This window comes from Toxorhynchites rutilus, chromosome 3 (assembly GCF_029784135.1).
Source record: "Toxorhynchites rutilus septentrionalis strain SRP chromosome 3, ASM2978413v1, whole genome shotgun sequence".
Classification (NCBI taxonomy): Eukaryota; Metazoa; Arthropoda; class Insecta; order Diptera; family Culicidae; genus Toxorhynchites; species Toxorhynchites rutilus.
Window position 1 is genome coordinate 253,818,935 of NC_073746.1, and position 18,096 is coordinate 253,837,030.

The following is an 18,096-nucleotide window of genomic DNA, read 5'->3' on the forward strand; positions in this document are numbered from 1 at the left end:
CTCGCTGGCTATAATTTCGTGGAGTTGTTACGTTAACTGTGGTCTTGGACACCATGCTTCTTCAAGGGCGAACCTATGAAATAAAAATAATGAAGTCTCCATTTAACGGCCTAGGCCGCCGAGATGATTACCACGTCTATTACCCAACGTGCATATCGATTGTTGATTATGATTTTGTGAAAATATTGCAAGGGACTTGTAAATAAAACATCGGATTCATGGAGCAAAATATCCTTGTCGTTGGGCATGTGTTGAGTATCCTTGGCGCTTCACTTTCGGCGAAAATACCTTTCTTAGCATTAGATGAAAACATTCTGTTGAACATAACGTCGAATTAAAATGCGTTGTCCGATGAAAATCGCACAAAAAAGTCACAAATCTCGAACGGTGAGCAGTAAGCTCTAATTTTTTTCTCCGCGGCTTTCTGGAAAAATACGGTAAATACGCAAGGAAAAATACTTCAAAACGTTGCAGAACCCAGATTTAGCCGTTTGGATAGAACGTACTCCTTATGAATGGGAGAAATCATTCAACGAATTCTTTATTCTTTATTTACCCAAACATTATTGATTGCATTGAGAGACCTACTTTTTATCATTAGACGCAGATTGTATAGACACTTGATGTTGTCTTCGATTTCTAGATGATTCGATTCTTAGAAATGTTGGTCGTCATTCACCTTCAAGACAGTCTACAAAAAGAGTACATCACTCATTATCTTAGCTATCGGATAAACACTAGTCACTTGTTTCATTAATCGCAACGTTTCAGTGGTAAAAAAAACTGCGATCTTTAAAATAGAGCTTCATGTTGTTCGAAAAGTATTTGTAACGAAACACCATGCGTTCTCGTTTATTCTAGAACATTTATACTCGCCGCATTATATGTGATTATTTACAAAAACAAAACATTGTGAACCGTTGTGAACTTATTATTAAAACCAGATTGCAGATTATAAGATTTATTCTTCTCTTTAAAGGTTTTATGATTTTATGTTGTTGTGCGGTCAATGCATATTGCCCCTCCTAGAAAATTCTGTGAGAACAGATGTCTTCATTTCGCTCGTCGGATAATTAACGTTATGAGCCTTTTTGGGCCATAATATTTTGAACAACCCATTCCTCTCTGTGTGCGAGTCTTCAGCGATCCTGTTGTTTCTCTCGTGAACACTCAGTGCTCATATTAGCAGCATTCGTGGAGCACCTGCTGCGAGCCATTGGCCCAACAAACGGATATGAACATACGGTTTCCAGCTTGCGAATCTTCGCTGCGTCCCCTATTGTCCTCTCCGGGCAGGATGTGTTGGGAACTCTTCTTCGCAGCCTCTCAAATTCTCTTCCTTTCGCGCTGACTCTCACTCCTCCATCCGTCATCCCTGGCCAGGTACCGGGGAGCTTGGTGGAAATTTTCGAATGGTACTCGAGAGAAAATGAAAATTTTCCGTTTTAGTCGTAGACTACCCTCGACGCGCTCGACACGCAACATCCGCCAAGGATATCGTGGACTGTGGATTTGCTCCTGTTTTTTTTCTGTTGGCTGGTTCTACCTGCACACATTTTGGGTCGAACGAGGAACGATGGAAGATCTTTTTTCACAGCATCGATAGGACAGTGTCGGATTTTTCGGTCGCACAGAAGTGTTTCTATAAATAGTGCTGGGAGGTGTCGGATGGTGGTTCACAGTGCACAAGGATATCAGCGGAGCAAATGAAAAACACATTAGTGAGAAAAAAAAGGCAACATCGCAAGCAAAAGGAATGAAAAAAAAAGGATTGACGACAGCAGGCAAAAATTGCTCCAAATAGGAGAAGATTTATCCCTACGCCCATTTGGAGCGTGAAGCACTGTTTCACATCAGGTGTATTTGAACTTGTAAGTACGCTGCTGTGGATATGAGTGAAGGGTGGAGGGCAGCAACGCGCGACGTCGTTTTTCCCAAGCGATTGAAATTGTTTGTTTTATTCTTCATCATGGTTCGTTAGCTGCTCAACTAGTGGTTTCTCTCGGTGTGTAATTATGCAACCATAAACCACCTGTCGATTGCAATTAAAAGTGATTCTACAAACACTTTGCGTTTCTCGTGGATATTTAAGTCTGGCCAAATACTAACAGGAAGAAAAGTGTGAGTGGTTCTTTTTTAATGGTAATTTATTATTGTTGTTTCGTTTGTTGGCGTATGAAAACATTTTTTTAGTTGACAGGCAATTTGAGTGGTTTCGTCGCTAGCTACGGGAAGTCTTCAATTTGAGCAGTAGAATTTTAGAGTGAGCTGAGCAATGGGAAAAAGTTTTCGATGTTCTGAAAGGATGTGAAGAATAATGGAAGATACCTTTGTCAATCTTGAGAGGGTTCCCGTTAAAAATAGCCCAATGGCAAGAAGTTATCATTACAACAGGTGCCTCTTGGAATTTATTCGAGTTTACTAAGTGCTGAATGTAATTAACTTATTACTGGTTTTCAATAAATATAGACAACTCGTTTCGAGGACTGTTTGCTGGATATATTTCATTTTTTACCATCGGTGGCGACCCACATTGCTACTGTTCAGTTACCTCGTTACGTCGTTGGGAGTATCGCAGGGTACATCCAATTGTTGTACTGTGGCCTTGGTCGTTTGAGAGACGGAATAGGTACCATCTCATTAATTTTGTGGAAATCAATGTAACAACAGGGAGAAGCATTGGTACGTTGATAGTGCTAGTTAAATGAATTGAAGTACGAATAGAATGACAATGGATCTTATTCATATAGACTCCATTTTTGTTGTCATAATTCAATTTGTATGATAATGTGGACTCGTCGATTTTTTATCACAGAAAATATATACGAATTTATGAAAATATCAATTTTAAAACAATTTTTAGAATTTATTAGTGGATTTCATTTTACATCCAATACTTATCGACAAATTGTTTTTTTTTCCTTTTTTTCCATTCATTGAAAGTTAATTTAAGGAGAACTTTAACAAAACAACATACTTAGTACGAGGGGTCACATTTGTCATGAATACGAGATTATATAAAAAAGCTATTTGTTTTTTTTTGGCGATGCACTCAATTCTAACACTCAAAAACAATGTTCTATTAATTCGCAATCAAATAGTTAAGAAGAGGACAAGCATTAAAAGGTTTCAAAAATACGTATCTTTTCAATTTTTCTGGAAGGGAAAATTAATTGAACTATGCCTAATCAACAAACACATGTACAGGTCGGACTCGATTGTGTGAAGTCTACAATTTGCTTGTCACCGTTGATAATGGAATAAATTTTTTTCATTGTTTTATGTACATTTTTTTTTGTTTATTTAAAGTATAAATGAAGAATTTAATTTGTGAATAAACCCCTTTAATAAGAAAATTCCTTCCTTACATATATTTTTCATGCATATATGGAATCTTTCACAAAGGTGATAGAGGATCTCATTTGAAGAAAAAAAAATACATCAACGCCAGTGTAAAACAAAGGCTTTAATCAAAAAGCTTACATTTGAAAGATAAGAGAATTTGGTACAGGATACAGTTGTAAAACATCTACATTAGGGGATTTAAGTAACATTTAAGAAGTAAAAACTTAAAAGTTGGTGGTTTTTCAGGTGTTATTATTATTTTTGCCACAAAAATGCATAATAAACTTGATTGTTTCTATGAACCAAAGAAAGGCTCTCTAGCTACTTTTGAATTTAATATTCTTTTAAACAAGCCCGGGTGAGTGTTCAATTAGTATCTTAATAAATCGCGATTTTTCTTACACTGTACTTAGAATAGCCAATTAACTTCCACCTTAACGTGAAATATTCAATCTTTCCTTGAAACTCATTTTAAATATAAAAATATTTGCCTTTGAAACTGTATATAATCGATTCTAAAATTGTGTATAATTTAGTCATATCGAATCGAGTTTATACAAATAGTCGGGTCCGACCTGTATGTACATGAGTTAATATATAATATTACTTTTGGCGTGAATGATACAGATAATTTAGTTTAAAACAAAAAAAAAGTTTATTTATTCATTATAATTGTTTTTTTCTGGGTGAACTAAACAAACGGAACAAATGCAAAACATTCGTTTTAAGTGGGCTTGAAAATATAAATATTCCTTTTCACCATAAAAATAGCTTTTGTTTGGTATGAAACTTTGAAAACAATTTTTTTTGATGAAATAGAAAAAAGAGCGAGCTGTCATTTATTCCAAACAGGTTCGGTAGTAGTTTTTTTTTCTCAATAACACACGTTAATTCAGAGAAAACATGAAAAGTCGAGAACACGTGCTTCAAAGTTTTTGGCACGTACCATAACAACCTACTGTTTTTGTCCGCCTTTTGCTTGAATATATAAAAAAAGAAATAATCATAGCGTTATATCGCGATAATTTATTGCTGTAATTGCTGTAATCAGAATTGACAAATGTTACAAACAGCATAGAAACATAAAAAAAAAACAAATACATTTTGAATGATGAACGAATTAGAATATGCTGTGAGAGTATAGTTCACTCTCGTCGAGGTCGAGGTCGAGGTTTCCGAATCGTCATCAATGTTTCCACGCTGTATTCCTAGGTAAATTTAGCACCATCGAAAATCAATTATGGTTCACATGTAAGCTTGCTAAGGCGAGACCGAGAGCAAGGTGGCTTCTGTCAGCGAGAAGGGAATGTCCATGCCGCTGTTCGTTCCTTTGTGGATTGCGATGAAGGATGAGATATGCAGTACAAAGTGCCTACCAAAAGTAATACAAGTGAATAATGTAACGAATAAATGAGTTCGATTTTACTCGCACATACTTCACAATGCATCAAGAAGCATTCTTCCATTCCGTTCCCGTATAGCTTTCGAAAACGACTTATCTACCGTTTTGTCTCAAATTTCGAACAGTCTCAAATACCGAACAGTTCCTTTTTAAATGTAAATTTTCTGAACCCTAATATTTTCAATAATTGAATAATAAATACCCTGACATTCTTTGTGGTGTAAGCTTCATTTCAATCATCTGAATCGGTCTAGTAGCTCAATAGTTTTGCATTTTGGGTGTTCGGAATTTGAGACAAATGTAATCAAACATATTTTTAGTTTTCCACCATGAATATGAATTTGTAAATAAATTTTATGGTAGCCAAATGAAAGAAAAGGCTCTATTGTATCCAAAAACCACATTAATTTTGCGAAAAAAGTACCATTTTGAGTAATGAGACACTGTTTAATGTTTAAACTTAAGCTTAAGTGTTCGAAATTTGAGACAAAACGGTACATTGATCGATTCTCTTCCATTGACTTTCTCTTTCGATAACCACGGCCACGATCAGCTGCCAGGATTCATATTCTCAAGCTGGAGAGAATACAATATCGTTGCTTGCGTATAGCCATGGGGTGTTTGCATTCGACACATACGATGAGTCTCGAAGTTTTGGCAGGAGTACCCCCGCTTACTCTTCGGTTCACAGAATTATCCTACAGATTTCTCATCCGTTGCAAGATCATGAATCCATTGGTGATTGATAACTTCGAAAATCTACTCCAGCTGACTCCTCAGTCAAGTTTTATGTCTTTATACCATGAGTACCTTACCCACGACGTGCACCCTTCACCAGGCATCTCCAACCAAGTTTGCTTCCCATACTTTTGCAATTCCTCTGTCGTTTTTGATCTGTCCATGCGACAAAAAATCCATGGAATACCAGATCACCTACGCTCCAATGTTATTCCGTCGATATTTTCGGAAAAATATGGGAAAGTTGGATCTGATAAAATGTTCTTTACTGACGGTTCATACATAAACGGGTCCACTGGCTTCGGCATCTTCAATGAAAATTCCAGTGCCTCTTTCAAACTCAAAGATCCTTGTTCCGTGTATGTCGCAGAAATGGGTGCGATATACTATGCTCTAGGGATCATTGAAACACTGCCCATCGACCATTATTTTATTTTTTCAGACAGTCTCAGCTCAATAGAGGCAATCCGCTCAATGAAAGTTGATAAACGCTCATCTTATTTCCTAACAAGAATAAGACATCTATTGAGTGTTTTGGTCGAAAAATTATTCAAGATTACCTTAGCATGGGTTCCCTCTCATTGCTCGATTCCGGGGAATGAGAAAGCGGACTCGCTAGCTAAGGTGGGCGCTTCAGAAGGCACACTTTTTGAAAGGCAAATTGCCTATAATGAATTTTTTCACATTCCTCGTCAGGACAAACTCGTTAGTTGGCAGCGCATGTGGAGTGAAGATGAGTTCGGTCGTTGGTTACACACGATTATCCCTAAGGTCTCGACGAGTGCATGGTTTAAGGGATTGAATGTAGGTCGTGATTTCATTCGCGTGATATCTCGGCTTATGTCCAATCACTACAACCTAAACGCGCATCTCTATCGCATTGGGCTCGCAGCAAACAATCTTTGTGATTGTGGCGATGGCTACCACGACATCGAGCATGTTGTCTGGTCGTGTATCCGGTTCCATGCTGCTCGCTCTCAGCTCTCTAGAGCACTGAGAGCAAAAGGCAGACAATCGGATATCCCCGTCCGGGATATCTTAGGTAGCCGGGATCCTGATCTTCTGCTTCATCTATACCTGTTCCTCAGAAACGCCGATGTCAACGTTTAATGATGTTTCCTTCGTTGTGTCCCCGTTTCATATCCCTCCTAGCGATCGATAAACTTTTACTTAGTCGCGGCAATACATACACACACTCTTTACAGATGCACGGGCCAAAGGTTGTGCAGTCCACTGATCATTCAACAAGAGCCAAAGGTTGTACCGCTCATGACAACTCTACACGAACTGATGATTGCGCCGGCTAGTGACCATTCTATCCTGGATTCCTCGAGTCGAGAAAGACGCACCACGCTAGATATGGGGTACAGACTAGGGAGCGTTGCTGATTAATGGTCAGCTGCATCCCAATAGGAGGTAGCCCGTGTCGGGCACACGTATAGAGCATCGAAGACTGCAACATACCAATTATGAGAACACTTGTAATACTAACCTCGAGCCAACCGCGAGTAATCGGTTACATATTACTAACATAGTTGTAAGACAAAATTTGTCAAAATATTGGACTCCCGGCCCCGTCAGGCTAACGCCACATGTGCCTTAATAAAAAATATATTTTGGGAAAAAAAAAAAAAAAAAAACACGGCCTTGCGGACAGATTTGGCGCCAGTTTTGCCACATAGTAATAGAAATTTAACCCCCTTCCTGTTGACCGATTGATCTGAATTTTGGAACACACCTTTATCTCTGCAGTCATTATAAAACTGCGTGTTTCATGATCTTGAAAATCCAAAATGGCGGCCGCTATAAAATGGCGGGTTTAATATTTTCTCTAAACCCCAATAATATGGGTATCAAATGAAAGGGCTTGATTAATAGAATACAATTATTGATGAAAAATGTAAATCCAAGATGGCGGCCGCTACAAAATGGAGGATTACATATTTCCTCAGAACTCCATCAATATGGGTATCAAACGAAAGAGATCGACTAGTAGAACACAGTTATTTATGAAAAATTCAAATCCAAAATGGCCGCCAGCGTAAAATGGCGCCATATACATTTTTTCCAAACCTTATCAATATGAGTATCAAATGAAAGGGCTTGGTAAGTGGAATACAATTATTGATGAAAAATGTAAATCCAAGATGGCGGCCGGTACAAAATGGTGGATTATATATTTTCTCAAAACCCCATCAATATGAGTATCAATTGAAAGAGCTTGACTAGTAGAATACAATTATTGATGAAAAATGTAAATTCAAGATGGCGGTCGCTACAAAATGGTGGATAACATATTTTTCCAGAACCCCATCAATATGGGTATCAAACGAAAGAGATTGACTAGTAGAACACAGTTGTTCATGAAAAATGCAAATCCAAAATGGCCGCCATCACAAAATGTTTTGGAAAGAATATTTTTTTTTTCAAAACTGCATCAATATGTGTATCAAATGAAGGGGTTGACTATTTGAACACAAATTCAAAATGAACCACGTCAGATTTTAATTTTCTACAGTTAGATGTTTCGTTACATGTCCCTCGATTTTATTTTAGTCACATCAATGCCCTAGATTAACGAAGAAAGGGGTGTGGTAACTACTAACTGCTACTTGCCTTATTATTGTTTAGCTTTTAGTACATCATCTGTATTATTATTATGTTGAATCACAATGAAACAGTTGAACCTAAAAAGTGTTTTTTCCTTATTTATTTTTTATTTCTTAGTACATTATCTGTATCATTAATATTAACTCTACAATGAAACCGTTCTATAATTTCTTTAAAATTTTGGATTTGCATTTTTCATGAAGAACCGTGTTATACTAGTCGATCTCTTTCGTTTGATACCCATATTGATGGAGTTCTGAGGAAATATGTAATCTTCCATTTTGTAGCGGCCGCCATCTTGGATTTACATTTTTCATCAATAATTGTGTTCTACTAATCAAGCCCTTTATTTTATACTCATATTGATGGGGTTTGAGAAAATATGTAATCCACCATTTTGTAGCAGCCGACATCTTGTATTTACATCTTTCCTTAATAACAGTATTCTACTAATCAAGCCCTTTCGTTTGATACCCATATTGATGGGGTTCTGAGGAACTATGTAATCCGCCATGTTGTAGCGGCCGCCATCTTAGATTTATATTTTTCATAAATTACTGTATTCTACTAATCAAGCCCTTTCATTTGATACCCATATTGATAGGATTTTGAAAATATATATATGGCGCCATCTTGTAGTGGTCATCTTGTAGAAATACAATAAATAATTGAATTAATAAAAAAAATGTACCAAACGTGTTTCCATTTTGTTCCGCTACTTATGACACACCTGTTAATAAGTTCTAAAAGAATTAATAAATAATTTCTCTCAAAGAATTGCAAAGAAAACAAGTGTCCGGATTAAAAAAGCAAAAGTGTCCGGATTTAAAATCACGACACGATGAAAGAAATTTCAAATTTTGAACAAATATAACATGATTTTGTGGAATTCTGTGATTCATAACCTAGATGAAGGCCTTCTAGTTCTATAGGAACGCTAATTTTTCATGCTATGATATGTCAATATTTTTATTAGTTGAAGTTATATTCGTAAGCGCTTAAGCGTCAGGATTTCGAAGCATTACTATACTCGCGCATTGGTCTGTCAGACCGAGAAATCAATAATTCGTTCATTTCTCAGAAAACATCAACACTACGACTTTGCGATTCTCTCTAGCTTCGTTATTCGTCGTTCGTCATCGTTTAGCGTATCGCATGTGTTGGTACAAAGGGGACGTGTGCCACTTTTTTAACACTTTCGGTCTGACATACCGACGCGAGTATAGGAGTAACTTTTTTGGACAAGTGCCTTTTTTCATATTTTAGTATATTGTTGAATGAAATGTATGAATTAATGTTAGTGGCGTGGAACATTTATTGAATATAATGCATAAGATCATTACCGGACTATTTTTATTTGATTTCAGTCCCTTTTGTAACTGGATTGAACGGATCCATATATTAATTCGTCGTTTTATTCATACGTTCAAAAGCGAAATATAAATGTTTGACTTTCGTATAGTTATTCGCTAAATATAATGGTCATACATATACACACTTGTGAAAGAATTTCACTTGTGTAAGAATTGTAAACAGTAAACTATAAACTGATCGGAAGCTTATGGCAATTTTTGACAGTTACAGTTTCGGGGATATTTTTTTAATAATGGACAATATCGACAAGAAAACGAGAAAAAGAAAAGCAAGTTCCTAGAAATTCTTTTATATCATCTTTTTACGTCTCATCTAAAAAAAGGCATTGATTCTTAGTTTACCAAGAAAACAGAGACAAAAAATATTAGAAATATGCAAACTTTATATTCTAGAACCTCATCTGGTAATTATGCTTTGTTCTGATTCTTACCCCAATGAAACCACAATCGATTGATACGTTTTTATGTTATTTTATAGCTCTTCTTACTTCCATGAATTATATTCAGTTGCATACTTTTAATTAATAACAGTGAAAAATTCGAAACTCGATATTTGTGTTGGAGTATCATAAAATACTCTATTTTGAGGAGGCTGAATTAGATGACAATTAAAACATAATAAAGACGAAGAAAATATATTTTTTGGAGTTTTTTATTCAATCATACCCTCTTCTTCAAATAAATGCCAATAAAGTCTGAAAAATACACAATGGCAACATAACAGAGAAGTTCAATTTTCGGTCTGTGACACCATGCGCGAGTGTACGTGTTATGATTTTGCACGCGAGTACAGGAGGGTTGAAAACAATACCGCGCCACAATATTACTAACCTATTACACTTTTTTAAGTGGTCGTTTCTGTTGCAATCGTTTTCTGCGGCGAATTATTCCGGGAACCCTCTCTTGATGTCATGTTACATCGAAAGAACGAATACTATATAAGGGAAGGGCAGAAGATACCAAACTCAACATAACTTCGTATCTTTTGAGTGTCTTTGTCAAGGCAGTTGGAGAAGAAGTTTGGGTTGAAGTGTCCCCATCGGCCCCATCTTTTGTAGTTTCATGGCCAGAGACGCATGAACTACAAAAGTTTCAAGTCTCTACAATGCAACACATCATCATTATTATCATATCAAATTCAGTCGCTCTTTAGCCAGCAATGAGCTTACATGGTGTGTTGACGTTGATAGTTCATTTGGGATGCGTTTAACAATAAAATAAGTTAATTATTATTTTTTGTTTTAGAGAAGCTTCAAACTTTGCAAGTTGTTCGCCTCTAAAATAGAATAAGGGACAGAACCGTTAAAAGTATACGTTATTTGCGATCCGAGATAGTTCACGCTGTGTTGAGGAGTCAATTTTGCGATTCGAAGTTTAAAAATATTAAAAATGCAAAAAAATAATTCGAGATTTTGTTTTTTGCTGTTTGGGTTTGCGTCTGGAAACAACAATAAATACAACAATAAAATCGTACCAGGAATGATTCTCCGACGCATCATGCTGAATGTGGTGTTTATCGTTTACAAAAATAACAGAATGCGAATTCACATAAAATGAACCAAGAAGTCAGTCTTGGATTTACTCCATAACGGGAACCGAAAACGAGCCATTTCTTCCCTGCTACCGAAAAACTCGCTCACCAAGAGCGGCTATAAGATTTAATGACCAAAATGACGTTAAAAGCTGACAGCTACATTGCATGGCTAACCCAGGGTTAGTTGTCCGAGCTCGCTCCTGGAGTAGGAGAAACAACTCTAGAAAAAGACAACAGAATAGTAAATCAAATATTGAACAAATATTTGTTTTGATTTGTAGGGTATTTTCGGTTTTGTAAATCTGAATACATATATTTTGACGTTTGTGGTAAAATATAATTTTTTCAACGAACTTAGCAACTAAACAATGACAATATTGGCCCTGAACCATTATCGTGAGAAATGGTTTCAATAAATAATCTATTCCGACAACAAAGTTTTAGATTTACAACATGTCTGTCACGGCCTGTCGAAACACGAACGCAGAAACTTGCCAACATCATTCATCACTACAGCCACATTTCATTTCGCTATTTATCCGGCACGAAATTGTAATTTAATGGGCCAATGTAGAAACGAGTATCTCGTTCCGCACCGTCTTGATCCGAGAAGGAAAGCGCATGCAATCTGGGATAGCGGGGTCGGGAATATATCCTTATTTTTATTGCGTTATCGAAAAATTTATCCAATTTTCCTCACCGCTAACCGTAAGCACGAAACCTCGTTTACCGAGGAAATTTTCTCTGCCGGAATTCATTCGCGATTGAGTTGTTGGTTTGCTGCTACAGCTTCTGTCCGCGTCGGTATATATTTTAAACGAAGAGAAAGTAATAGCCCAATTTTATGTTGGTGACAAACTGGTTCCACACTCGTGGATTTGCTTTGGGTAACGTATAAATACTTCCAGTTTATGTCTTGTTAACAAACATTTTGGATAAGTTTGAATCTAGTCTGCTGGCTCAAGCAACTCATTGTTGAGAGTCCATCAATATCAAAATTATTCTAGTTTCTGGTTTCTGTTTCATGGTAACTCGCTGCATTAAGGGAGTATTCTAGTCTAGAAATTTGAAAAAAAAATTCCTTCATATATCTCTAGTTTAGGCATCAAAGAATATACCCTAGAAAGGACTTATCGAAAATCCTATTATTTATCGAGTTAGATCCATTTTAGTTATGCGGTATGTAACCTGGTACGGCCATAACAATGAACTTCAAACTCGAAACAAGTTTTTTCGTACAAGATATCTCAAGTTCTACGGAACCGATTCATGTCGAATTTATATGGATACAATCTGCAGGCATTCTCTATCGCATGAACCTCTAAAATAGAATATTTTTTTAAATTTTACTATTTTAAAAAAATCGTGAAACGTAAGAAAAAACGTTTTAAACCGCATTTTGTTTTTTAAACGGCCGCCATTTTGTCAAAGAAGATGTTTTTGACTTGTCCGAGGTTCATGCGATAGCGGCATCTTTACTGATTCAGAATCTGTTCGATTTTTTTGTTTCAGATAACCAGAAGGGCTGGAATCGTGTACGCCATGGCACTTCTTGTTTTTGAGGCATCTCACTTCATCAACTCTTATGAATATTTTTTCTTCGTTTAATTTTTGTTTTATTGTAAAAAGATAGATGAACAGATAATGATATAATGGATAGTAAAAATATTCTTTGTTTTATTTTTACGGAGCACGAAAAAAGTCCGGAATTCGTGTCTCTACACTAGAATACCGCCTTAAATCTTAAGTTAGGTTGAACAAATATGTTTTCCTTTAATGCATTCAAAAATTTATTGTATCGTGTCCTCAAACATTCAACTTTTATGTAATTTTTTTTCCAAACATTTGCATTTACTGCCCTTGACCAAATTTTTAAGAATGATTCTTATAAATTTTTTTTCTAGTGGGTGTTTTTTTATACATATTACAGGCTTTTAAGATACTGAATCGTTATAAGAACGAACGGTTCAATTATCGAATTATTATATTGGTGATAACTTGACGAATTAATTAAAAGCAAGTGGCTTGTTCGAGCATGTTTAGTTCATTTCAGAGTACTTTTTTTAACTCTTTGCGGTCATTTGCCTGCTGTCAGCCACCATAGTAAATAACTATACTAATCTTAGACGTTATTCAACTGTGTATAAGTATATACTTTTTCTAAACGAATTTTAATGTATAGTAAACCAGTTCATGAAATAAAAAGTTGCTTCTATGAATAATAAATAACGGTTCTTAAAATGAACAAAAGTTGTCACTCATTCTTGGGGAAAGGTTTAACGAATAACTTCATGTCTTGCGGCTCTGTGTAGATGTACAGGTTCAAACAAAAAATAACAGACGAAAGACACCTATCTTATAATTTTTACGGCACATGTAGTCAAAAACTAGGACTGCATTTTGTGAATTGTTTCGGAAAATATCACACGAATTAGAATTACATTATGTTGGTGACAAACTGGTTCCACACTCGTGGATTTGCTTTGGGTAACGTATAAATACTTCCAGTTTATGTCTTGTTAACAAACATTTTGGATAAGTTTGAATCTAGTCTGCTGGTTCAAGCAACTCATTGTTGAGAGTCCATCAATATCAAAATTATTCTAGTTTCTGGTTTGTGTTTCATGGTAACTCGCTGCATTAAGGGAGTATTCTAGTCTAGAAATTTGAAAAAAATAAAAACAAATTCCTTCATATTTCTGTAGTTTAGGCATCAAAGAATATACCCTAGAAAGGACTTATCGAAAATCCTATTATTTATCGAGTTAGATCCATTTTAGTTATGCGGTATGTAACCTGGTACGGCCATAACAATGAACTTCAAACTCGAAACAAGTTTTTTCGTACAAGATATCTCAAGTTCTACGGAACCGATTCATGTCGAATTTATATGGATACAATTTGCAAGCATTCTCTATCGCATGAACCTCTAAAATAGAATATTTTTTAAATTTTACTATTTTTAAAAAATTGTGAAACGTAAGAAAAAACGTTTTAAACCGCATTTTGTTTTTTAAACGGCCGCCATTTTGTAAAGGAAGATGTTTTTGACTTGTCCGAGGTTCATGCGATAGCGGCATCTTTACTGATTCAGAATCTGTTCGATTTTTTTGTTTCAGATAACCAGAAGGGCTGGAATCGTGTACGCCATGGCACTTCTTGTTTTTGAGGCATCTCACTTCATCAACTCTTATGAATATTTTTTCTTCGTTTAATTTTTGTTTTATTGTAAAAAGATAGATGAACAGATAATGATATAATTGATAGTAAAAATATTCTTTGTTTTATTTTTACGGAGCACGAAAAAAGTCCGGAATTCGTGTCTCTATACTAGAATACCCCCTTAAATTTTAAGTTAGGTTGAACAAATATGTTTTCCTTTAATGCATTCAAAAATTTATTGTATCGTGTCCTCAAACATTCAACTTTTATGGAAATTTTTTTTTTACAAACATTTGCATTTACTGCCCTTGACCAAATTTTTAAGCATGATTCAAATAGAATGCTTTGAGAATTTGCTTATAAATTTTTTTCTAGTGGGTGTTTTTTATACAGATTACAGGTTTTTAAGATACTGAATCGTTATAAGAACGAACGGTTCAATTATCGAATTATTATATTGGTGATAACTTGACGAATAAATTAAAAGCAAGTGGCTTGTTCGAGCATGTTTAGTTCATTTCAGAGTACTTTTTTTAACTCTTTGCGGTCATTTGCCTTCTGTCAGCCACCATAGTAATGAACTATACTAATCTTAGACGTTATTCAACTGTGTATAAGTATATACTTTTTCTAAACGAATTTTAATGTCTAGTAAACCTGTTCATGAAATAAAAAGTTGCTTCTATGAATAATAAATAACGGTTCTTAAAATGAACAAAAGTTGTCACTCATTCTTGGGGAAAGGTTTAACGAATAACTTCATGTCTTGCGGCTCTGTGTAGATGTACAGGTTCAAACAAAAAATAACAGACGAAAGACACCAATCTTATAATTTTTACGGCACATGTAGTCAAAAACTAGGACTGCATGTTGGGAATTGTTTCGGAAGATATCACACGAATTAGAATTACATAATACAATTCTCATATAAAAACAGCTCATTCGGTAAATACATATCTAAATAAATCCAGTTTATCTTTCACAAATTGATACTGCTCTTTCAAGTAGGAAAAATTCTGAACAGTACGACACCCATGTCCAAATTTAATACGACCGCAAGGGGGTTAATTGTCAAACAGGAGGTGGATGAATACGCACTTATTTTGTTGTTGTTGTATTTAAACTGTTCTGCCGTGCTACAGTAATATTTGGTAATACACGCGTTGGCCGCTAAGAAAAAAAACCGTATAACAAATCAATTATTCTAATACAAATGCATACAAATTTTATCGGATCGGTTCCAACTTTGTTCAACGAAAGGCCGTATAAAGAGCCGCCTTATAGCGAGGTATGGGTGTATTCAAGAGAATTATGATAACAGAAGTGCTCCCTTGGCCGAGTGGTTAGCGTCATAACTAACATGCCGGGTGTTCGGGTTCGATTCCCGTTCTGGTCGGGGGAATTTTTCGTCAAAGAAATTTCCTCCGACTTGCACTGTGATCACGCGTATTCTAGAGCTTGCCACTCAGAATGCATTCAAGGCGTGTTATTTGGCATAGAAATCTCAACTAAGTACTAATAAAAATGACGCAAGTAATACTACGTTGAGACGGCGAAGTTCCTCTAGGAACGTTAGTGCCATTGAAGAAGAAAGAAGATGTTAACAGAAGTTCTATTAAGATAAATAGAGTACTAGGCTACTCCATTTGTTGAAAATTCAAATAACTGAACGTGTGAACTACCATGTGTTTCCATATCTTCCATTCATTTAATTATCCAATTTATTCTGCACGGCAATTGATGTGAGATGCCTCAGTGTCCTCGACAGAAAATAGCGTGAACATAGTTTATCATTAGATAAGATTTTCAATCGTGTCCTCTTCTGTTACAGACTCGCTTATGCCCGTTATAGAGGAGCAAAAAAAAGTAATGCGAATTCAGAATAATGCGAGCGAAATTGTGGAAGTGAAAGCAAGTGAGTAAAGCGAGTGCATCTTATGTCACTCATGTTTCAGAATAAAGAGGTCTATTTCAACCAGTGTCTTCGAATATCAAACAAATATTCAAAAAAAGTCACGAATATGATTTTAATTCAGTGTAAATTACTTTTAAGGGTCCCTTACACGATAAATAATAATGACATTACTACGTCAGAATGACAATAAAAATGATCGTGTAAGGTTGTCTAAATTAAAATGACGGGCATTAATGATGCATATCCGGATTCTCTGATCTCGCTCATTCATTTCTGTAATAGGGCAGGAACATAATCATTCGTGGTGTGGTAGGATATTGTGCGACATCTTGTGTTAAAATCTATGTTTGTGAGAAAATTTACTCTCTATCAGGTTAGTGGATCCAAGAGAATTTTAAAACCCTAAAGTTTGAATGAATGTTATTACTTGTTGTTACTTGAATGCATAAAACACGTAGCACTGAACCTTACCTGATCATTTTTTTTATAATTTTTCTGAAATCCCTAATAAAGTTCATTATTATAAAATAAAATTATTCCCAGATAATATTTTAGTTCAAGGTTTTTTCACCATTTGCGGAAAACTTGTTATTCTACAACATAGAGCAACATATTTGATGGGAAGAAAGTGATTTTCATTTATATTATTTGATTTTAAAAGAGTTTGTCCATTCCACCTGAAAATCCTTTATCATTTTCGCTTCACTACGATGAAGCACGAAGCATAAAATGTTAATTCGCGATGGCTATTATACAGTGTCGACATCTACGAAGGTATTAAATGGTAATGAATCAAGCATAATCTATTAAGATTACTATGATAAAATACATATGATAGTTTTGAATTATTAATAGATCAATGAAAAGCATTTCAAAATATTTTATTGAATGTTCATAACATATTATTCTGAACATTCTTCATCCATTACTGAAAAACATTATAAGAACAGATCAAATTGTTGAAATTATAATTAGAAATCATTATTAGAAACATGTTTCGTTTAAGATTTTTTCTTTGTTTGCAGAAAACCTTTCAAATTATTAACGGGGATGTTTATTTGACACAATAAATTGATTTTCATTGATAATTTTCATTTTGAAAATGTGTTGATTTCTCTTACGACTATGAAGGCCAGAGTTGCTGCATTCCTGCAAGCGAAAAGAACCGAACTTTGCAAGAAATCGCGCAGGATTTTGTTTGGCGAGATGGTAACAACGGCATGAATAAAAACTAACCTCACACAACTGTCTCAGGTTAAAAGTGAACAACAACTGATATTCATTTGGCTAAAGATGAAAATGACACTGGGTGGAAAAATAAACCTCAAAACATTTTGAAGAACAAAAGTTCAATTGCTCATATCAAATAAATATAAGTTTTCCGCTACTGGAGTATCTGATCTAAAAATTTGAGGTAATTGGTATGATTTTGATATGTCTATCATTAGAATCGGTCCAGTAGTTCAAAAGTTATGAATTTTTGAAAAAAGTCATTCTAGGAAAAAAAAATGGAAAAAGGGATTTTTTGGACTCCCTTAAAACGGAAATGGTAACCCTAACAAAAAAATAAAAAATATAGATGTAATTGTTAGCGATAAAGAACAAATATATTACTTTTCACGAAAATCTGAGAACCACTATATCGGTTTGGCACGGGATTGCTGTCTATGAACATAATGTTCTTCATGAGTATAATCAGGATTGAAACGAACACTATTTCTTGTTATGAGTTTCGGCTCACAAGTATGCATTGGGTGGTGTAAAAAACTCTGTATCCAAGTGTTGGTGTAAAAAACGTTAAGACAAATTAAATTCAGAAGTGTTGCCAATATTGTTTTGAATCTCAGAAGTGTCCAGATCAGAATTTTTCATTAATGCCTTCAATAATTCATTATTATGTGGAGGTGCGTTTGTTTAAAGAAGAAAATCGTAAATTATTAGAGCATCTGGAAATATAGGAGTGATCTCGTTTACCTTGTTAGGTCACCGAAAGATGTTTTTCTCACGCATTCACATG

At 35.2% G+C, this 18,096-nt stretch overlaps 1 protein-coding gene across 12 annotated transcripts in view; it reads left to right on the forward strand.

Moving 5' to 3' along the window:
* The first annotated feature begins 1,461 nt into the window (after positions 1-1,461).
* LOC129780236 (ras-specific guanine nucleotide-releasing factor 2-like) overlaps positions 1,462-18,096 on the forward strand; it is a 536,608-nt gene continuing 519,973 nt past the window's right edge. For 10 of the 12 annotated variants that reach the window (XM_055788280.1, XM_055788278.1, XM_055788281.1 and 7 more), the window contains exon 1: positions 1,462-2,121. The gene's annotated coding sequence lies outside the window, so the exon portion shown is untranslated. Of the gene's footprint in view, positions 2,143-18,096 lie in introns of all 12 variants that reach the window. The other 2 variants (XM_055788276.1, XM_055788277.1) reach the window with 2 other exon arrangements.